Below are 21,688 nucleotides of genomic sequence, written 5' to 3'. Positions count from 1 at the left end.
GTAGTGTGGTGGTAGCCCACGTCTCTGAGTGTACCGTGTTCTTACCCGTATGACTGGCGACTCGGGCCTTCCGTGCTTCTCACCCCTCTAGGGCAGTAGTGGTCCCTCTCGTGTAGCTGAGCCTCCGAGCTTCCTTGGGCCAAAAGACTTGAAGTCCCCTGCGTGGTGGTTTTCTGCTGCTGGGCTTATAACCCTCACAGCCTTGGACTCCAGTGTCCGGCTTAGTAAGTCTCTGGTCAGGACGAACTCTGCTAGTTCCCCTCCTGGCCTCGTGTTCCTCCTCTGCCTACAGGGACTCCTCAGCCTGCTGCTGACCTGTCCCTATCTGCAACCTTACTGGAACTTGGCTGGAATTAGACTCTCTAACCCCGCCCCAGATCCAGTTTATAAAGGGCAGGTTTCTCCCCTCCCTGGACTGAGGCAGGAGGTGCTGCATGCTAATTGTCCCCAACCAGGGAACCTCCCACCTGCTCTGACATGACATTGCTGTCACTGTAGCGACCAGACCTGGGGTGCCACATACAGTACAGACCAAAAGTTTGGACACACCTTCTCATTTAAAGATTTTTCTGTATTTTCATGACTATGAAAATTGTACATTCACACTGAAGGCATCAAAACTATGAATTAACACATGTGGAATTATATACTTAACAAAAAAGTGTGAAACAACTGAAAATATGTCTTATATTCTAGGTTCTTCAAAGTAGCCACCTTTTGCTTTGATGACTGCTTTGCACACTCTTGGCATTCTCTTGATGAGCTTCAAGAGGTAGTCACCGGAAATGGTTTTCACTTCACAGGTCTGCCCTGTCAGGTTTAATAAGTGGGATTTCTTGCCTTATAAATGGGGTTGGGACCATCAGTTGTGTTGTGCAGAAGTCAGGTGGATACACAGCTGATAGTCCTACTGAATAGACTGTTAGAATTTGTATTATGGCAAGAAAAAAGCAGCTAAGTAAAGAAAAACGAGTGGCCATCATTACTTTAAGAAATGAAGGTCAGTCAGTCCGAAAAATTGGGCAAACTTTGAAAGTGTCCCCAAGTGCAGTTGCAAAAACCATCAAGCGCTACAAAGAAACTGGCTCACATGAGGACTGCCCCAGGAAAGGAAGACCAAGAGTCACCTCTGCTTCTGAGGATAAGTTTATCCAAGTCACCAGCTTCAGAAATCGCAGGTTAACAGCAGCTCAGATTAGAGACCAGGTCAATGCCACACAGAGTTCTAGCAGCAGACACATCTGTACAACAACTGTTAAGAGGAGACTTTGTGCAGCAGGCCTTCATGGTAAAATAGCTGCTAGGAAACCTCTGCTAAGGACAGGCAACAAGCAGAAGAGACTTGTTTGGGCTAAAGAACACAAGGAATGGACATTAGACTAGTAGAAATCTGTGCTTTTGTCTGATGAGTCCACATTTGAGATCTTTGGTTCCAACCACTGTGTCTTTGTGCGACGCAGAAAAGGTGAACGGATGAACTCTACATGCCTGGTTCCCACAGTGAAGCATGGAGGAGGAGGTGTGATGGTGTGGGGGTGCTTTGCTGGTTACACTGTTGGGGATTTATTCAAAATTGAAGGCATACTGAACCAGCATGGCTACCACAGCATCTTGCAGCGGCATGATATTCCATCTGGTTTGCGTTTAGGTGGACCATCATTTATTTTTCAACAGGACAATGACCCCAAACACACCTCCTGGCAGTTTAAGGGCTATTTGACCAAGAAGGAGAGTGATGGGGTGCTACGCTAGATGACCTTGCCTCCACAGTCACCAGACCTGAACCCAATCAAGATGGTTTGGGGTGAGCTGGACCGCAGAGTGAAGGCAAAAGGGCCAACAAGTGCTAAGCATCGCTGGGAACTCCTTCAAGATTGTTGGAAGACCATTTCCGCTGACTACCTCTTGAAGCTCATCAAGAGAATGCCAAGAGTGTGCAAAGTAGTCATCAAAGCAAAAGGTGGCTACTTTGAAGAACCTAGAATATAAGACATATTTTCAGTTGTTTCACACTTTTTTGTTAAGTATATAATTCCACATGTGTTAATTCACAGTTTTGATGCCTTCAGTGTGAATGTACAATTTTCAAAGTCATGAAAATATAGAAAAATCATTAAATGAGAAGGTGTGTCCAAACTTTTGGTCTGCACTGTATGTCACACAAAATAGTTAATAAATAACATTTCCCACATGTCTACTTTACATCAGCACAATTTTGGAACCAAATTTCTTTTAATTGGGGAACTATAAGGGTTAAAAGTTGACCAGCGATTTCTCATTTTTCCAACAAAATTTACAAAACCATTTTTTTAGGGACCACATCATATTTAAAGTCACTTTGAGGGGTCTTTATAACAGAAAATACCCAAAAGTGACACCATTCTAAAAACTGCACCCCCTCAAGCTGCTCAAAACCACATTCAAGAACTTTATTAACCCTTCAGGTGCTTCACAGGAATTTTTGGAATGTGGAAGAAAAAAAATTAACATTTAACTTTTTTCACAAAAATGTTACTTTAGACCCAATTTTTTTTATTTTCGCAGAGGTAACAGGAAAAAATGGACCCCAAAATTTGTTGTGCAATTTCTCCTGAGTAAGCAGATACCCCATATGTGGGGGAAAACCACTGTTTGGGCGCACGGCAGGGTTTGGAAGGGATGGAGCGCCATTTGACATTTTGATTGTAAAATTTGCTTGAATAATTAGCGGATGTGCCCCTGCTGTGCCTAAACAGTGGAAACCCCCCACAAGTGACACCATTTTGGAAACTAGACCACTCAGGGAACTTATCTAGATGTGTGGTGAGCACCTTGAACCCCCAAGTCCTTTACAGAAGTTTATAACATGGAGCCGTGAAAATAAAAAAAATCTAACTTTTTCCACACAAATGATGTTTTAGCCCCAATTTTTTTATTTTCACAAGGGTAAGAGGAGAAAATGGACCCCAAAAACTTTTGTGCAATTTCTCCTGAGTACACCAATACCCCATATGTGGGGAAAATACAGTGTTTGGGCGCACGGCAGAGTTCAGAAGGGAAGGAGCACTGTGTGACTTTTTGAACGCAAAATCGGCTGGAATCGAGAACGGACGCCATGTCGCGTTTGGAGAGCCCCTGATGTGCCTAAATAGTTGAAACCCCCCACAATTGACCCCATTTTGGAAACTACACCCCTCAAGGATTTTATCAAGGGGTATAGTGAACATTTTGAACCCAGAGGTACGACACAGAATTTGATGACATTAGGTCATCATATTGAATAAGTTGTCATCAGTCTTGAGCGCAAGTGCTCGCTACTTGAGTTTGCATCGGGTACTCAGGTATGCACCATGTATCACAGGTGCTCAAGTGAAATGCTCGATTCCCCGCCCGCATGTTTCACAGTTATTAGACACCCCCAAAAAAACATGCGGGGATTGCTCGTGCATGGCAGGCAATCGCCGCAAGGTTTTTTTTGGCCGTGAAGCATATGGGGCGGAGACTCGAGCACCCGCAATTCTCAATGCATACCCGAGCACCCGATGCAAATTCAAGTAGCGAGCACTTGCGTTCAACACTAGTTGCCATATCGTCATCTTTTTTTTTTCAAAAGTAAAAAAAAACAAAAAAAAACCCTACCCTAGCCCAACCCTAACCCCAACCCTAACATTAGCACAACCCTAACCCCAACCCCAGCCCTAGCGTTTATTTTTTACGCCATTCCTAGTGCGGTATAAGTGATTAGACGACCTTATTCTTCGGGTCGGTGCGACTACAGAGATACCAGAATGATATCGGGTTTTTATGCTTGACAGCTGTCACACACTAAAAGACACATATTTTGTAAAATCTAGTTTTTGCATCGCCATATTTTGAGAGCTATAATTTCTCCATATTTTGGCCGACAGAGTCATGTGGCGGCTTGTTTTTTACGGGATGAGTTGACGTTTTTATTGGTGCCATTTTCAGACACGTGACATTTTTTGATCGCTTTCTATTCCAGCTTTTGGGAGGCAGAATAAACAAAAACCAACAATTCAGGAATTGTTGTTTTTTTTTTAATTTTTTTATTCTGCTCCGCGTGTGGTAAAATTGATAAGGCAGCTTTATTCTTCGGGTCAGTACGTTTACAGCGGTACCACATTTATATTGTTTTTCTTTGTTTTGGCGCTTTTACACAATAAAAGCTATTTGATAGAAAAAAAATTTTTTTTGCATCGCTTTATTCTGAGAGCTATAACTTTTTGATTTTTCGAATGATCGAGCTGTATGGCGGCTTGTTTTTTGCAGGACAAGGTGACGTTTTCAGCGGTACCGTTTTTATTTATATTTGTCTTTTTGATCGCGTGTTATTCTATTTTTTGTTTGGCGGTATGATGATAAAGCATTGTTTTTTGCTTCGTTTTTTTTTGTTTGTTTTACCGTGTTCACTGAAGGGGTTACTCATAATAATATTAATTGATGGGTGCATTATATTTTTATTTTTGGTGGATTATTTTTATTTATTTTTAAAATATTTTTTACAATTTTTTTTTTCACTTTCTGAGAGTTTTTTTTACTTTTTTACTTTGTCCCACTATGGGACTTTCACTTTTTTTTATTCTGATAGCCTGCATAGCACAGGAATGCAGCACTATCCCTGTGCCATGCAGGCAGTCAGCGCTGCACAGTGAGAAGATTGTTTGATCATGCACTGAACATGACCAAAAAATCTTCCTGCTGTCTGGTGACCCGGATGTTGTCATGACGACATCGGGTCGTCATGGCAACACCCGGGAAGCCGCGGCAGACAACACTGGAGGCCGGAAGAGGAGGTGAGTATTGCGATCACCTCCCCTTAGCCACCGCAATGCTGCGATCGACTTCGATCGCAGCATTGCGGGGGTTAATGTGCCGGGAGCAGTGCGGGACTGCTCCCTGCACATAGTACCGGGTGTCAGTTGTGACAATCAGCTGACACCCGGCGGCGATCGCGCCTGCACAGCCCGTGTGCGCGCGCGATCGCGATGACGTACTAATACAGGTGACGCTCTTAAGTCCCAGGGCACAGACGCGTATTAGTACGTCACGGGCTTTAAAAGGGTTAAAAATTAGGAAATTAAAATAATACACTTTTTTTCTTTTCACAAATTTCTTAATTTTTTTTACCACTTAAATAAAACAAAAACTGTGCGTGTTTGGTATCTGCATAATCGTACTGACCAGAAAAATCATGCTTTCAGGTTATTTTTACCATAAAATGGACGCTCTAAAAAAAAAAAAAAAAAAACAATTGCAGAATTGTGCTCTTTTTACTATTTCCCCACACTTGGAATTTTTTTCCCACTGTCCAGTATCACATGATAAAATGGATGGCGTCATTCAAAAGTACAACTCGTCCCACAAAAACCAAGCCCTCAATTATGTGGATGGAAAAATGGCTCTTGGAATAAGGGGAGGAAAAATCAGAAAGGTAAAAAAGGAAAGCTGCCTGGTCCTTAAAAAGTTAAAGAAGGAGCAGGGGTTTTGTGTTCATGTTTGGATTGTATCTGTAATGTAATCTCAAACCCATGATTGAACAGACTATACAGATATGGTAAAAAAAAAACCCTACTGAATAAATAGGATATGAAAGCCAAGCGTACTACATAGCTACAGTACCAGAACCAAGCTTACTACATAGCTACAGTACCAGAACCAAGCTTACTACATAACTACAGTACCAGAACCAAGCTTACTACATAGCTACAGTACCAGAGCCAAGCTTAAAGCGCACTTGTCAGCAGGATTGTGTTCAGTAAACCACAAACATTGTCAGGTGGGAGACATTAAACTGATTAAAATGATACCTTGGTTGATTAAATCCGTCCTCTGGTTCTTGTGTAATCTTTACTTTCAGTTTGAAGATCATGATATGCTCGTGCTTCAGGGCGGCCTGTGGGGTGCGCTCTATCTGGTGCTCTGCTTATATATTCATCTGTATGCTTTTATGACAGCTCACTGACCTGTCTCCTATTTTACATAATACATCTAGTAGTATGGAGCCAGGTAAAATAGGAGGCAGGTCAGTGAGCTGTCATAAGAGCATACAGATGAATATTTATACACCAGAGCATACAGATGAATATATATACACCAGAATATGTGAGTACCAGAGAGAGCCCACCTCACAGGCTTCCCCGAAGCACGAGCATATTATTTTCTCCAAACTGAAAGTAAAGATTAAATCCGTCCTGTGGTTCTTGTGTAATCAACCAATGTATCATTTTAATCAGTGTAAAGGAGCCCACCTGTCAATGTTTGTGGTTTACTGAGCAAAATCCTGCTGACAGGTGCACTTTAATACACAGCTACAACCAAGCTTACTACACGGCTACAGGAACAAAACCAACCTTACTACATAGATACAGGAACAGAACCAAGCCTATTAGAAGCAGACTGTATCAGAACCTAGATTACTGTTGATATACATTTACAAAAAGGTTACTATATATATATGATCAGAGAAAACTTACTGCATAGAAATAATAACATCCATACGCACTATGTACAGTAGATACAGTAACACAATTAAGATTGCTACACACGTGGTCAAAATTGTTGGTACCCCTCGTTTAATGAAAGAAAAACCCACAATGGTCATAGAAATAACTTGCATCCGACAAAAGTAATATTAAATTAAAAATCTATGAAAATGAAGAAATGAAAGTCAGACATTGCTTTTCAACCCAGCTTCCACAGAATTTAAAAAAAAATTTAAGTCATGAAATAGGCCTGGACAGAAATGATGGTACTCTTAACTTAATATTTTGTTGAACAACCTTTTGAGGCAATCACTGCAATCAAACGATTCCTGTACCTGTCAATGAGACGTCTGTACCTCTCGACAGGTATTTTGGCCACTCCTCATGAGCAAACTGCTCCAGTTGTCTCGTGTTTGAAGGTTGCCTTTTCCAGACGGCATGTTTCAGCTCTTTCCAAAGATGCTCAATAGGATTTAGGTCAGGGCTCGTAGAAGGCCAATTCAGAATAGTCCAATGTTTTGTTCTTAGGCATTCTTGGGTGTTTTTAGCTGTGTGTTTTGGGTCATTATCCTGTTGCAAGACCAATGACCTGTGACTGAGACCAAGCTTTCTGACACTGGGCAGGACATTTCTCTCTAGAATCCCTTGATAGTCATGAGATTTCATTGTACCCTGCACAAATTCAAGACACCCTGTGCCAGATGCAGCATAGCAGCCCCAGAACATAACTGAGCCTCCTCCATGTTTCACAGTAGGGACAGTGTTCTTTTCTTGATATGCTTCATTTTTCCGTCTGTGAACATAGAGTTGATGTGCCTTGCCCAAAAGTTCCATTTTTGTCTCATCTGTCCATAAGACATTCTCCCAGAAGCTTTGTGGCTTGTCAACATGTAGTTTGGCAACTTCCAGTCTGGCTTTATGATTTTTTTTCAACAATGGTGTTCTCCTTTGTCGTCTCCCATGAAGTCCACTTTGGATCAAATGACTGATGGTGCGATATGACACTGATGTTCATAGAATCATAGAATGGTAGAGTTGGAAGGGACCTCCTGGGTCATCTGGTCCAACCCCCTGCTCAAAGCAGGATTCACTAAATCATCTCAGACAGATGTCTGTCCAGCCTCTGTTTGAAGACGTCCATTGAAGGGGAACTCACCACCTCTCGTGGTAGCCTGTTCCACTCATTAATCACCCTAACTGTCAAAAAGTTTTTTCTAATATCTAATCTGTGTCTCCTCCCATTTAGTTTCATCCCATTGCTTCTAGTATTTCCTTGTGCAAATGAGAATAAAGATGATCCTTCTACAATGTGACAGCCCTTGAGATATTTCTAGACAGCTATTAAGTCTCCTCTCAGTCTTCTTCTTTGCAAGCTAAACATTCCCAAATCCTGCAACTGTTCCTCATAGGACATGGTTTGCAGACCAGTCACCATTCTGGTCGCTCTTCTCTGAACTTGCTCCAGTTTGTCTATGTCTTTTTTAAAATGTGGTGCCCAAAACTGTACACAGTATTCCAGATGAGGTCTGACCAAAGAGGAGTAAAGACCGATAATGACTTCACGTGATCTAGACTGTATGCTTCTGTTAATACATCCCAGAATTGTATTTGCCTTTTTTGCTGCTGCATCACACTGTTGACTCATGTTCAGTCTATGATCTATTAGTATACCTAAGTCTTTTTCACATGTACTGTTGCTTAGCTCTATTCCTCCCATTCTGTATATGCTTTTTTCATTTTTATTGCCCAGATGTAGTACTTTGCATTTTTCCCTGTTAAAAACCATTCTGCTGGTTGTTGCCCACTGCTCCAGTTTATTTAGGTCTTTTTGAATCCTCTCTCTCTCTTCTCTAGTATTAGCTATCCCTCCTAGCTTTGTGTCATCAGCAAATTTAATCAGTTTACCCTCAATTCCTTCATCTAAATCATTGATAAAGATGTTGAACAATACAGGTCCCAGGACGGAGCCCTGTGGTACCCCACTTGAGACATTCATCCAGCTGGATGTGAAGCCATTTACAACCACCCTTTGAGTCCGATCACTAAGCCAGTTATGAATCCACCTAACAGTTGCCTGGTCCATTGCATACTTGGTCATTTTTTCAATAAGGATGGTGTGAGATACTTTGTCAAATGCTTTGCTGAAGTCAAGATATACTATATCTACAGCATTTCCCTGATCCACCCAGTCAGTGATTCTGTCATAGAAGGAAATTAAGTTAGTCTGACATGACTTGTTAGTTACAAACCCATGCTGACTCTGGTTAATCACTTCATTCTTATCCATGTATTTATGTGACACCCCAGGGGTCTGGTTGCCACAGTAATAGAGATATTATGTCTGAGAGCAAGTGGGAGGTTTCTCTGGTCAGGATCCCTAAACATGCAACACGGTCCGCCCAGACCTGGGAGGGGAGGAATCTGCCCTTTTAAACTGGGTCTGGGGCGGGATTAGAGCAGACAGAGACAGAGCCTGCAGAACAAGCAGAGTAGTCAGAGTCAGAGTGGAGCTGCATACAGTTCCAGACACAGGGAAAGCAAGAACAGGAGCTCTGTAGGAGCAGTAGCAGAAGTCCAGGGGCTGGAGCTGAGCAGAGCTCGCCCTGGACGAAGACACTAAAACCGGACACAGGAGTCCGAGGCTGTGGGGACTGATCTACACCCAGCAGCAGAAACCAGCCGGCAGGGGATTCCAGGTCCTCTGCCCATAGAAGCCCGGAGGCTCAGTCACAGAGAAGGGACCAGCGCCGCCATCCAGGAGCGGAGGCTAACAGAAGGCCCCAAGTCACCAGCCATACGGGTGAGCACCACACGGTATACTCAGGGACGTGGGCTACTTGTAACCGCTGACAGCAAGGTAGCCAGGAAGAGTGCAGATTAACAGGGAGGCCTACAACTCCACCTGGCCAGGGGAACTCCTGCTTGCTCGCAGACTGACCAGGCCCCTTATACTAGCCAGTACTCCCGGGAGGGTCTGCCTTGTACCATCAGTAAAGACCCTGAACTGCACCTCATGTCTCTGTGATTCCTTGCCGCTCCAGCACCATTAGTACTGGGACACTCTCACCATCACTCCCATCATCTCTCACATTAGCTGCCCTGAGTCAATACTCCTCCCGTGGGGAGTTATCCCATATTCGGCTGCGCAACCAACATCAGCCTCAGCGGTCGGCAGCGCAGCGGCGGTCCCCACTGACCGCAATCCACGGGTGGCGTAGTCGGACACTTATTACAACATTTAGACTGCCACTGGTTTGACCACCCTGGGCACGGACCGGGTCACCGCCACGGAGAACTACAACCCCCAGCGATCCGGCTCCGGGTATTCCCCCTGCACAGCAGCAGCAGCACAGGCCCAGGGGGCGCGTCAACTTTGGCGTAGTCGGCAGGATTTCGTGCCCGCAACCACCGGGTACTGCGTGCCTGAAAAAGAGACTTTTATACTTACCTGTGGTGAAGTTTCCCGCCGTCCGGAGTCGTTTCCCGCCATCCGGAGCCGATTCCCGCCATCAGACGCCATCTTGGACAGTTTCCCGCCGTCTTCTGCCTTCTTCCCGCCATCCGCAGCTGCTTCCCGCCTTCGGACGCCATCTTCGGGACGCCGCACGGGAAGAAGAGGGGCGTGGACGCCGAAAGCGCGCGAGATCCGAAGCTCCGCCCCACGCTCCGCCCCACGCTCTGACGCTGCGCAAGGTCCTGGAAGGGAGGAAGAGCGATGCTGACGTCATCGGAGCGCGACGCCAGGTCCTCAACCCCGACGATCGACTGCGGAGCCGCGGCCTACGGAAGAAGAGCATCGCAAGGTAGGCCACGGTCCACTAGGGGGGAGGAGGATGCCGGATACCGAGGGGAGCTCCACTGCCACAGCCACCGCCAGCGCAACCGCTGCAGCAGTCATGCCATTCACCACGCCCTATATCCCGGGGGCAACCTGGCTACCCCAGTACTCAGGGATGTCACATACTCTAAATGACTTTAGAGAAAGACTGGATAGCCTCTTCCAGGTGTACCCCCTCACAGAAGAGCAAAAAGTGAGCATCCTGGTGGCCCAATTAATCGGGGCAGCCCAAAGGGAGGTAAAGTCCTGGCCACCTGGGAGGAAGAGGACTGTCAGAGACATACTAGCCCGGCTGAAAGACACATTTGACACCCGCACCTCAGCCGAAATAAAGCTCAGATTTTACGGGTGCAAACAGCGGGCACATGAGAGTATAAGAGACTATGCTTTAAACCTACAAGAGGCCCTGAGAGCCATTAAGCAGGCAGACCCTGACAGCGTGGGAAATGAAGATAAGCTGTTGACTGAACAATTTATTGAGGGTCTACTGTGCAATGCCCATCGAACCCAGTTGCGGGCAATGGCCTTACAGGACCCTGACCTGGACTTTGCACAGTTCAAGGACAGAGCCATCCGGGTGCTCCGAGAACCGGCACCAGGTGGTGCTGTGACCCACAGGCGCCCTGCTATCACTTACCACCAGGAGACGGCGCCCTTGTCTGCAGGGCCTGTGGGAGCTGATGCGCAGGCTTTAAACAGTGACCCGGCTACAGACCTGCACCATCAGGTCCAAGAGCTGACTAAGAGCGTTGCCGCGCTAACCAGAACTGTGCAGTCTTTACAGGTCTCTTCTCCAGGAAAGATCCAGCTGGCATCCGGACCGGAGGACGTCCCGTGGCGCCGACTGAGGAGGACCCCACCGGCCAGAGGAAGACCCAGCGACAGATACAACGAGGACGGATGACCCATCTGCCGCCGCTGCAATCAACCCGGACATGTGGCAAGGTACTGTCATTTTAAACGGGCACAACCTGGGGTAGAGGGCCAACCCCCAGGCATAAGACCATCAGGCCCATCAAACTGGCGTGATAAATACGTAGGGGGACGTCCAATCTTGCCTGTGGTACTGGATGGCATTTCTATGAGTGCCCTACTAGACACTGGGTCACAGGTCACCACCATCCCGTACGTGCTCTTCAAGCAGTACTGGAATGACTCGGACATAACCCGCTACCCAGATGACGACCTGAGTATCATCGCCAGCAATGGTCAGCCCGTGCCGCAGGTGGGATTCAAAGAGGTGACCATTAAGATCAGTAAAGTCGAACTGGCGGCACAAGGACTGATAATAGTGGACATAGACCGTCATGAGAGTCACCCTAGAATAACCTTGGGAACTAATGTGATTGAAAATTGTCTTGCAGAGGTGATTCTCATTTTACAGCAGGTTGCCAAGAACGCCAGTTCCGGCCAGCAGCGTGTGCTCCAAAAAGAGATCCGGGCACTGATGAAGCGGCAACAGGTGGAACTATCTGGTGGTGAGATAGGTAGCGTGAGAATGTGTGACCCGTTCCCTATTGCCATGCCCCCAAAAAGTGAGATGATGATTTGGTGCCGGGCAGCTATTGGTCTAAGAGGTAGAGACTACCAAGCAATGGTAGAACCCGTCTACTCAGACAGTAGGCCCACCATTTTGACAGCACGGGGGGTGGTCGATGTACGCCATGGGAGTGTGCCCGTTCGCATCATAAATATCGGGGAGAGAGAAGTATACCTGCCCCGGTATGCCACGCTAGCCAAATTGTTCACCATAAACCAGAATTCTGTACAGGCCGTGGAACCCTTGCCTCCATCTCAACCAGAGGAAGGTAACGGCTCTAAGAAACCAATGGAGGACTGGTGTCAGCAACTGCATTTGGGTACTGACTCTACTCCCTCACACCAGAAACAGGGAGTCTATCGGGTGGTTCGAGAGTACGAGAGAGTGTTTAGTAAACACCCGCTAGACTTCGGGCGAGTAAAGGGGGTAGAACACCACATCCCCACGGGAGACCATCCTCCCATAAAGGAGAGATACCGACCCGTACCCCCTGCACACTATCAACACGCCAAGGGGATGCTTAGAGACATGAAGGAGGCTGGGGTAATCAGGGACAGCTGTAGCCCCTGGGCAGCTCCACTAGTCCTAGTGAAAAAGAAAGACAACACCATGAGAATGTGTGTAGACTACAGGAAGGTCAACCGTATCACACACAAAGATGCGTACCCGTTACCAAGGATAGAAGAGTCCTTAGCTGCATTAAAATCTGCTAACTTCTTCTCTACTTTGGATCTCACTAGCGGGTACTGGCAGGTTCCTGTAGCAGAGGCGGACCGGGAGAAGACCGCATTCACCACCCCGATGGGTCTCAGCGAATTTAACTGTATGCCGTTCGGGCTCTGCAACGCACCAGGAACCTTCCAACGGTTGATGGAATGCTGTCTGGGACACCGGAACTTCGAGACGGTCCTGTTATACCTGGACGATGTCATCGTCTATTCCAAGACCTACGAGGACCACCTGAAACACCTGGCAGAAGTGTTCGAAGCTCTGGCAAACTACGGCCTAAAGGTGAAACCCTCCAAGTGTCACCTCCTGAAACCAAAGGTGCAATACCTGGGACACGTGGTGAGTGCTGACTGAGTGGCTCCTGACCCTGATAAGATCACCGTGATTAAGGACTGGCCAAGACCCTCCAGCATAAAGGAAGTGCGGCAGTTCCTCGGGTTGGTAGGCTACTACCGAAGATTCATTCCCGGTTTCACCAAAATGGCAGCCCCTATGCAGGACCTCCTGATAGGTCAATCTCGGAAAGCCAAAAGCCAGAAGCCGCCCTTCAGGTGGGAAAAGCTGGAAGAGGAGTCCTTCTGCCAGCTGAAGATGGCCCTCACGGGGGGATGAAATCCTGGCATATCCAGACTACAGCCAGCCCTTTATCCTCCACACGGACGCAAGCAACATCGGGCTAGGAGCCGTACTGTCCCAGATCCAGCAAGGGAAAGAACGGGTAATCGCTTACGCCAGCCGAAAGCTACGGCCCACGGAGAGGAACCCTGAGAATTATAGCTCATTCAAGCTGGAGTTCCTGGCAGTAGTGTGGGCAGTGACCGAACGTTTCAAGCATTACCTTGCCTCCTCCAAATTCACCGTGTACACGGATAACAACCCGTTGACACACCTGGACACTGCAAGGCTCGGTGCCCTGGAACAGAGATGGATGGCCCGCCTGTCCAACTTTGAATTCACCATCAAATACCGGGCAGGACGCTCAAATGCCAACGCGGATGCCCTGTCTAGAATGCCGAACTTACCGGACGTAGGGGAAGATCCAGAAGATCTGGAAGAAGTTGAGCTCCCTGCGTTCCACCGTCATGGGATTACCCTGTATTCCCACCGTGTAAAGGACAGGCGCTCCGTGACGTTCAATCCCTTGCCCCACTACAACTGGGCGGAGACGCAAGACAGTGATCCCGCAGTCCGTTTGGTGAAGGAAATGCTGACCCAGGCCGATGCCAGTCTTGACCCAGACGCTCCGGAGGAGACCAAGCAACTGTGGAAGGAGAAAAGTAAGCTGTTCCTCTACAGGGAGAAGCTGTGCCGGAGAATGGTTAACTCTCGAACACATGAGCTGACCTGGCAGGTAGTGGTCCCAAGACGAGACGCGGCTATGGTTCTGGAGGCATACCACAACGGAGCAGGGCATTTCGGATGGAAGAAGCTGGAGTTCTTGTTGCGTGAACGGTTCTACTGGGTAGGCATGAGAGGAGCCATCGAGAGGTGGTGCAGAGACTGTGGCCCGTGCCACCTGAGAAGAAAAGACCGAGCCAGCCAGAAGACTCCCCTGCAGCCCATCATCACCAGACAGCCACTGGAACTGGTAGCTCTGGACCATGTGAAACTGGCTCCAAGCAGATCTGGGTATGTCTACGCCCTCACAATCGTGGATCATTACTCCCGGTTCCTGGTGGTGGTCCCGGTCAAGGACTTAACGGCTCAAACAGCAGCTAGAGCCTTCCAGCAGCACTTCTGCCGTCCACACGGGTACCCGGACCAAGTGCTGACAGACCAAGGACCAGCCTTTGAAGCGGAGGTCTTCCAGGAGTTCTGCAACCTGTATGGCTGCAAGAAGATAAGAACAACGCCCTATCACCCTCAAACCAATGGACTCTGCGAGAAGATGAACCAGGTGGTGATAGATCTGCTAAAAACACTGCCCCTGGAAGAACGCAGTCTGTGGCCTGAGAAGCTGCCCGATCTGGTGGACCTGTATAACCACATCCCTGTAGGTTCCACCAACTGTACCCCGGCTTACCTAATGAGAGCAAGACCTGGTAAGCTGCCTATTGACCTGGATATGGGAGTCCTGATGCCTGAGGACACCTCGCCAGAGGCAGACTGGGATACAGAACGGCAGCAGCAGTATCGGAAAGTACAGGAGAGCGTCGAGCGAAGTCTGTCTCAAGCTAGAGAAAGGCAAGAGAAGGCTTATAACCAGTATGCTCCCGCTGTTCCCCTGGTACCTGGAGAGCAGGTCTTGAAGAGGAAGAGGCGGCTCCACAAGTTGGACGACCAGTGGGAGAAGGACCCGTACACCGTACTGCCATCAAGCCATGAGAACCCAAAAATCTGCGTAATCAGTAAGGATGGAGGAGAAACCACAGCCATTGTCTCCAGAGACCACCTGAAGAAGTGTCCCGAGCAGCTGCAAAGCCCTGAAGAAGATCAAGAAAACCCTCAACCCGCAGAGGAAAGGGAAGAAATGATCAGTACCGTACTCGGAGACTTCCCCCGGTCTTGGACACAAGTAAACGGCGCTGTCGTAGTACCCGTCCTCACCTTTCTCCAGCCAGCCCCGCAAGTGCCTACAGAGGAACCGGTAGAGCTGGAAGAGCAGCCGGCCCAAGAGGCAGAAGAATCCACACCAGCAGTCCAGGAGGATCAACCCTCTGCTAGTAGTGAGCCTGCCGTGCCCCTAGTGAGCCAAAGAGTGCGCAGAAAGCTGCCCAGCTTGCCCATAACACCTCCTACACCCTGTAGTGCAGAACCAGTTAGTGAGCTCCGTAGGTCCACTAGAGTCACTAGAGGTCAGATGCCCGCTCGCTGGAGAATCTAAACCAGTGCACTGTAAAGTTGACTGTTTATTGAAAAATGTTTATGGTTTATGTTTGTTGCCTGTTACTAATTATGTTTCTCAGTTACCCTGCAGATTTATTTGGACTAACAGGTTATGGACGCTGGATAACCGGAACAGTTTTGTAGATAGTTGCACCTTGGTGCCTCTTGCGAAGACGGCCGCGGAAGAGAAAACCTGTCTGGCGTGGCCTCCTTGCGGCCCAAAGTAGTTAGTCTACCCTTGCAGCCACGCCCAAGGACAACGCAAGGGGTTTGCTTTGGACAGGTCCCCTATTCTGTGCCAAGACTTCGCCTTGTTGGGTGACATGGACACCCCCTTTGTTTCATAAACTTCACCTAGGGTGATATGGACACCCGGTCACGGAAACGCCGTGACCTCTACAGACTAAAGCTTCTTGTAAATATGTTGTCTTGTTATTGTTATACCTTGTATTTATGTTTCTTTAAAAATGTGTTTAGTCCCGGAGTACTAAAATTTACTAGGGGGGAATGTGACACCCCAGGGGTCTGGTTGCCACAGTAATTGAGATATTATGTCTGAGAGCAAGTGGGAGGTTTCTCTGGTCAGGATCCCTAAACATGCAACACGGTCCGCCCAGACCTGGGAGGGGAGGAATCTGCCCTTTTAAACTGGGTCTGGGGCGGGATTAGAGCAGACAGAGACAGAGCCTGCAGAACAAGCAGAGTAGTCAGAGTCAGAGTGGAGCTGCATACAGTTCCAGACACAGGGAAAGCAAGAACAGGAGCTCTGTAGGAGCAGTAGCAGAAGTCCAGGGGCTGGAGCTGAGCAGAGCTCGCCCTGGACGAAGACACTAAAACCGGACACAGGAGTCCGAGGCTGTGGGGACTGATCTACACCCAGCAGCAGAAACCAGCCGGCAGGGGATTCCAGGTCCTCTGGCCATAGAAGCCCGGAGGCTCAGTCACAGAGAAGGGACCAGTGCCGCCATCCAGGAGCGGAGGCTAACAGAAGGCCCCAAGTCACCAGCCATACGGGTGAGCACCACACGGTATACTCAGGGACGTGGGCTACTTGTAACCGCTGACAGCAAGGTAGCCAGGAAGAGTGAAGATTAACAGGGAGGCCTACAACTCCACCTGGCCAGGGGAACGCCTGCTTGCTCGCAGACTGACCAGGCCCCTTATACTAGCCAGTACTCCCGGGAGGGTCTGCCTTGTGCCATCAGTAAAGACCCTGAACTGCACCTCACGTCTCTGTGATTCCTTGCCGCTCCAGCACCATTAGTACTGGGACACTCACCATCACTCCCATCATCTCTCACATTAGCTGCCCTGAGGCAATACTCCTCCCGTGGGGAGTTATCCCATATTCGGCTGCGCAACCAACATCAGCCTCAGCGGTCGGCAGCGCAGCGGCGGTCCCCACTGACCGCAATCCACGGGTGGCGTAGTCGGACACTTATTACAACATTTAGACTGCCACTGGTTTGACCACCCTGGGCACGGACCGGGTCACCGCCACGGAGAACTACAACCCCCAGCGATCCGGCTCCGGGTATTCCCCCTGCACAGCAGCAGCAGCACAGGCCCAGGAGGCGCGTCACTTACATACATGTTGTTTAATAATTTGTTCAAAGATCTTTCCTGGTATAGAAGTCAGACTCACCGGCCTATAGTTCCCTGGGTCCACCTTCTTCCCCTTTTTGAAGATATGAACAACATTTGCTCTTCTCCAGTCTTCTGGGACTTCTCCTGTTCTCCAAGAATTTTCAAAGATTATGGAGAGTGGTTCTAAAATTTCTTCTACGATCTCCTTCAGTACTCTGGGGTGTAATTCATCTGAACCTGGAGACTTGAACTCATTTATGTTAGCTAAATATTCCCTCACAATCTTTCTGTTTACAGATAACTTGGATTCTTTTATTCCTTTAAAAGGACAGTGAAGATCAGTTGATGTTACATTTTCTTTCTGAGAGAAAACAGATGCAAAATAGGAATTAAAAAGTTCGGCCTTCTCAACATCCTCTCTTACCATTTCTCCATTTTCATCCTGTAAAAATCCTATAGCATCTTTGACTTTTCTTTTACTTTTGACATACCCCCAAAATCCTTTTTTATTGCTTTTGACATCTCTTGCAAGCCTTAATTCATTGTCAGCTTTAGCTAACCTGATACGTGCCCTGCAGGATCTGCAGACTGCATTATAATCTTCTTTAGATATGCCTCCCTCTTTCCATTTAATAAACATTTCTTTCTTTCTTTTTAGCATGTGTTTAAGTTCTGTGTTCATCCATCCTGGTTTCCTTAAATGCTTCCCATTCTTCCTACTTTTCGGGATTGTTAACGATTTGTGCTTTGAGAATCTCATTTTTAAAAATTTCCCATCCTTCCTGGACATTTTTGTCCTTAAGGACATCCAGCCATTGGATCCCTCCTATTCTCTTTCTGAGTCTCTTAAAATCTGCCTTTCTAAAATCTAACCTTGAAGTTTGAGTCTTCACATGTCTTCCTCCTCTAGTTATCCAAAATTCTATAATAGCATGATCGCTGCCTCCTAGGGTCCCAGCCACCTTTACCTCCTCAACCATTTCCTCCCTGTTTATAAGGATTAGATCCAAAGTAGCAGATCCCCTTGTTTTCTCCCCTACCTTTTGGAAGATAAAGTTGTCAGCAAGAGAGGATAAGAATTTGCTTGACCTGTTAGTTTTACTTGAGAGAGATTCCCAACAAATATCTGGATAGTTGAAATCTCCCATGACCACTACGTCATATTTTTTGGAGAACTTGGTCATTTGATACATAAAGAGTTCATCCATATCTTCAGCTTGCCCAGGTGGCCTGTAGTAAATGCCTACAATGGTGTCCTTTCCGTTGTTCTCTCCTTGTATTCTTACCCAAACAGTTTCCACAGAACTCCCAGTCTCTGAAGCTTCAATCTCTGTGCAGATATACGCTTTTCTAACATACAATGCGACACCTCCTCCTCGTTTATCAAGTCTGTTTCTTGCAAATAAGTTGTATCCTTTTAGCCTTTTATTCCAATCATGTGTATCGTCCCACCAAGTTTCAGTGATTCCAATGACATCATATTTCTTTTCCTGCATTAGTAGTTCCAATTCTCCTTGTTTGTTGCCCATGCTTTGTGCATTTGTATAAAAACATTTTAGTTTGTGATTGGTTTCTCTTCCTCTCATATTTTTATTTAGATTTTTTTGTCTTTGTTCTTTCTTTCCACTTCCAGTAGCAGAGATCTCAATAGTATTTGTCAGCTGTATGGCTTTTTCTGGCCTTTTGCTTCCCTTCCCACATTGTTCTAGTTTAAAGCTCTCCTGATGAGTGTAGCAAGGCGACTTCCAAATACATGTTTTCCAGTCTTCGTAAGGTGCACCCCATCTCTAGCAAGTAGTCCATCGTATAGGTAATTCATTCCGTGATCCAGAAATCCAAATCCTTGCTGACGGCACCATCGACGTAGCCAGTTGTTCACCTGTAGAATCTTATTCCACCTCATTGTTCCATGGTCATCCACTGGGAGGATGGATGAGAAGACCACCTGCGCTCCCAATTCTTTCACTTTCTTGCCTAAGTCTTCAAAGTTACTGCAGATGGTTTCCAGGTCCTTTCTTGCGGTGTCATTTGTCCCCACATGTATTAGCAGGAATGGGTAGTGATCTGTAGGTCTGATCTGTAGGTTCTGTAGTGATCTGTAGTGATCTGTAGGTTCCTTGAGCTTGAAGTTCACCTTTAATCTCTTTAAAAGTTTTCCTGGGCTCTTTTGTTACCATTCGTATTATATCCGTCTCTTTGATTTGTCATAAATTTTCCTCCTGGGGCCACGTCCAGGGAGGTTGGCTACAGTCCCATGGATCTTAAATTTCTAAATAATATGTGCAACTCCAGTCACAGGAACATCAAGCTGCTTGGAGATGGTCTTATAACCTTTACCTTTAACATGCTTGTCTATAATTTTCTTTCTAATCTCCTGAGACAACTCTTTCCTTTGCTTCCTCTGGTCCATGTTGAGTGTGGTACACACCATGTCACCAAACAGCGCAGTGAGTATCTGTAGCCCTATATACAGGCCCACTGACTGATTACAAGATTGTAGACACCTGTGATGATAATTAGTGGACACAACTTGATTTAACATGTCCCTTTTGTCACATTATTTTCAGGCGTACCATCATTTCTGTCCAGGCCTATTTCATGAGTTTAATTTTTTTTTTAATTCTGTGGAAGCAGAAAAGCAATGACTGACTTTCATTTGTTAGTTTTCAAAGATTTTTAATTTATTATTACTTTTGTCAGATTCAAGTTATTTCTGTGACCGTTGTGGGTTTTTCTTTCATTAAACGAGGGGTACCAACAATTTTGACCACGTGTGTATATTGATACAACAACAATGATAGAATACAAAGCATGTGGCTTGGAAACTGCTGCTCTCATGATTGTGCTGCATTCAAGCAGCATTGTGATGATATCAATAGTGAACATTACACGACGATCATATAGTAAAGTCCCCACACACCAATTGTTTATTTAATTCTCCTAAAAAAACTGATAGGTTATGTGTACATAAGTCTCTGAATCATAATGGGGATAATTTGGGAAGCCTGGGGAACCTGACATGATCGAGAGGAGATGAGTTTAATGACAAACATATGAAAACATCGTGTCTGCATAACCTGCATTTTCTTACATCATAAGACACAATACGTATATCCACATCATTGTTTTTTTCCTTTAAAAAAATATTCCATATAAACAGCACGTAATTGACAAAGTTGTATCCTTTTTTTGTAGTAGACATAAATATATAAAACGCACATATACTGTATGTGCAGACCTTATCATACACTGCTCAAAAAAATAAAGGGAACACTGAAATAACACATCCTAGATCTGAATGAATGAAATATTCTCATTGAATACTTTGTTCTGTACAAAGTTGAATGTTCTGACAACAAAATCACACAAAAATCATCAAAGGAAATCAAATTTATTAACCAATGGAGGGCTGGATTTGGAGTCGCCCCCAAAATTAAAGTGGACAAACACACTACAGGCTGATCCAACTTTGATGTAATGTCCTTAAAACAAGTCAAAATGAGGTTCAGTATTGTGTGTGGCCTCCACGTGCCTGTATGACCTCCCTACAACGCCTGGGCATGCTCCTGATGAGGCTGAGTATTGTGTGTGGCCTCCACGTGCCTGTATGACCTCCCTACAATGCCTGGGCATGCTCCTGATGAGACTGAGTATTGTGTGTGGCCTCCACGTGCCTGTATGACCTCCCTACAACGCCTGGGCATGCTCCTGATGAGGCTGAGTATTGTGTGTGGCCTCCACGTGCCTGTATGACCTCCCTACAATGCCTGGGCATGCTCCTGATGAGACTGAGTATTGTGTGTGGCCTCCACGTGCCTGTATGACCTCCCTACAACGCCTGGGCATGCTCCTGATGAGGTTGCGGATGGTCTCCTGTGGGATCTCCTCCCAGACCTGGACTAAAGCATCCGCCAACTCCTGGACAGTCTGTGGTGCAACATGACGTTGGTGGATGGAGCGAGACATGATGTCCAAGATGTGCTCCATTGGATTCAGGTCTGGGGAACGGGCGGGCCAGTCCATAGCTTCAATGCCTTCATCTTGTAGGAAGTGCTGACACACTCCAGCCACATGAGGTCTGGCATTGTCCTGCATTAGGAGGAACCCAGGGCCAACCGCACCAGCATATGGTCTCACAAGGGGTCTGAGGATCTCATCTCGGTACCTAATGCAGTCAGGCTACCTCTGGCGAGCACATGGAGGGCTGTGTGGCCCTCCAAAGAAATGCCACTCTACCCCATTACTGACCCACTGCCAAACCGATCATGCTGAAGGATGTTGCAGGCAGCAGATCGCTCTCCACGGTGTCTCCAGACTCTGTCACGTCTCTCACATGTGCTCAGTGTGAGCCCTCTTTGATCTGTGAAGAGCACAGGGCGCCAGTGGCGACTTTGCCAATCCTGGTGTTCTGTGGCAAATGCCAAGCGTCCTGCACAGTGTTGGGCTGTGACCACAACCCCCATCTGTGGACGTCGGGCCCTCATACCACCCTCATGGAGTCGGTTTCTAACCGTTTGTGCAGACACATGCACATTTGTGGCCTGCTGGAGGTCATTTTGCAGGGCTCTGGCAGTGTTCCTCCTGTTTCTCCTTGCACAAAGGCGGAGGTAGCGTTCCTGCTGCTGGGTTGTTGCCCTCCTACAGCCCCCTCCATGTCTCCTGGTGTACTGGCCTCTCTCCTGGTAG

Source organism: Phyllobates terribilis, unplaced genomic scaffold, assembly GCF_046119375.1.
Source record: "Phyllobates terribilis strain yellow unplaced genomic scaffold, ASM4611937v1 Scaffold_17__1_contigs__length_24005725, whole genome shotgun sequence".
In the NCBI taxonomy this organism is placed as follows: domain Eukaryota; kingdom Metazoa; phylum Chordata; class Amphibia; order Anura; family Dendrobatidae; genus Phyllobates; species Phyllobates terribilis.
The sequence above is the reverse complement of the archived record's forward strand: the minus strand, read 5'-3'. Positions refer to the sequence as shown.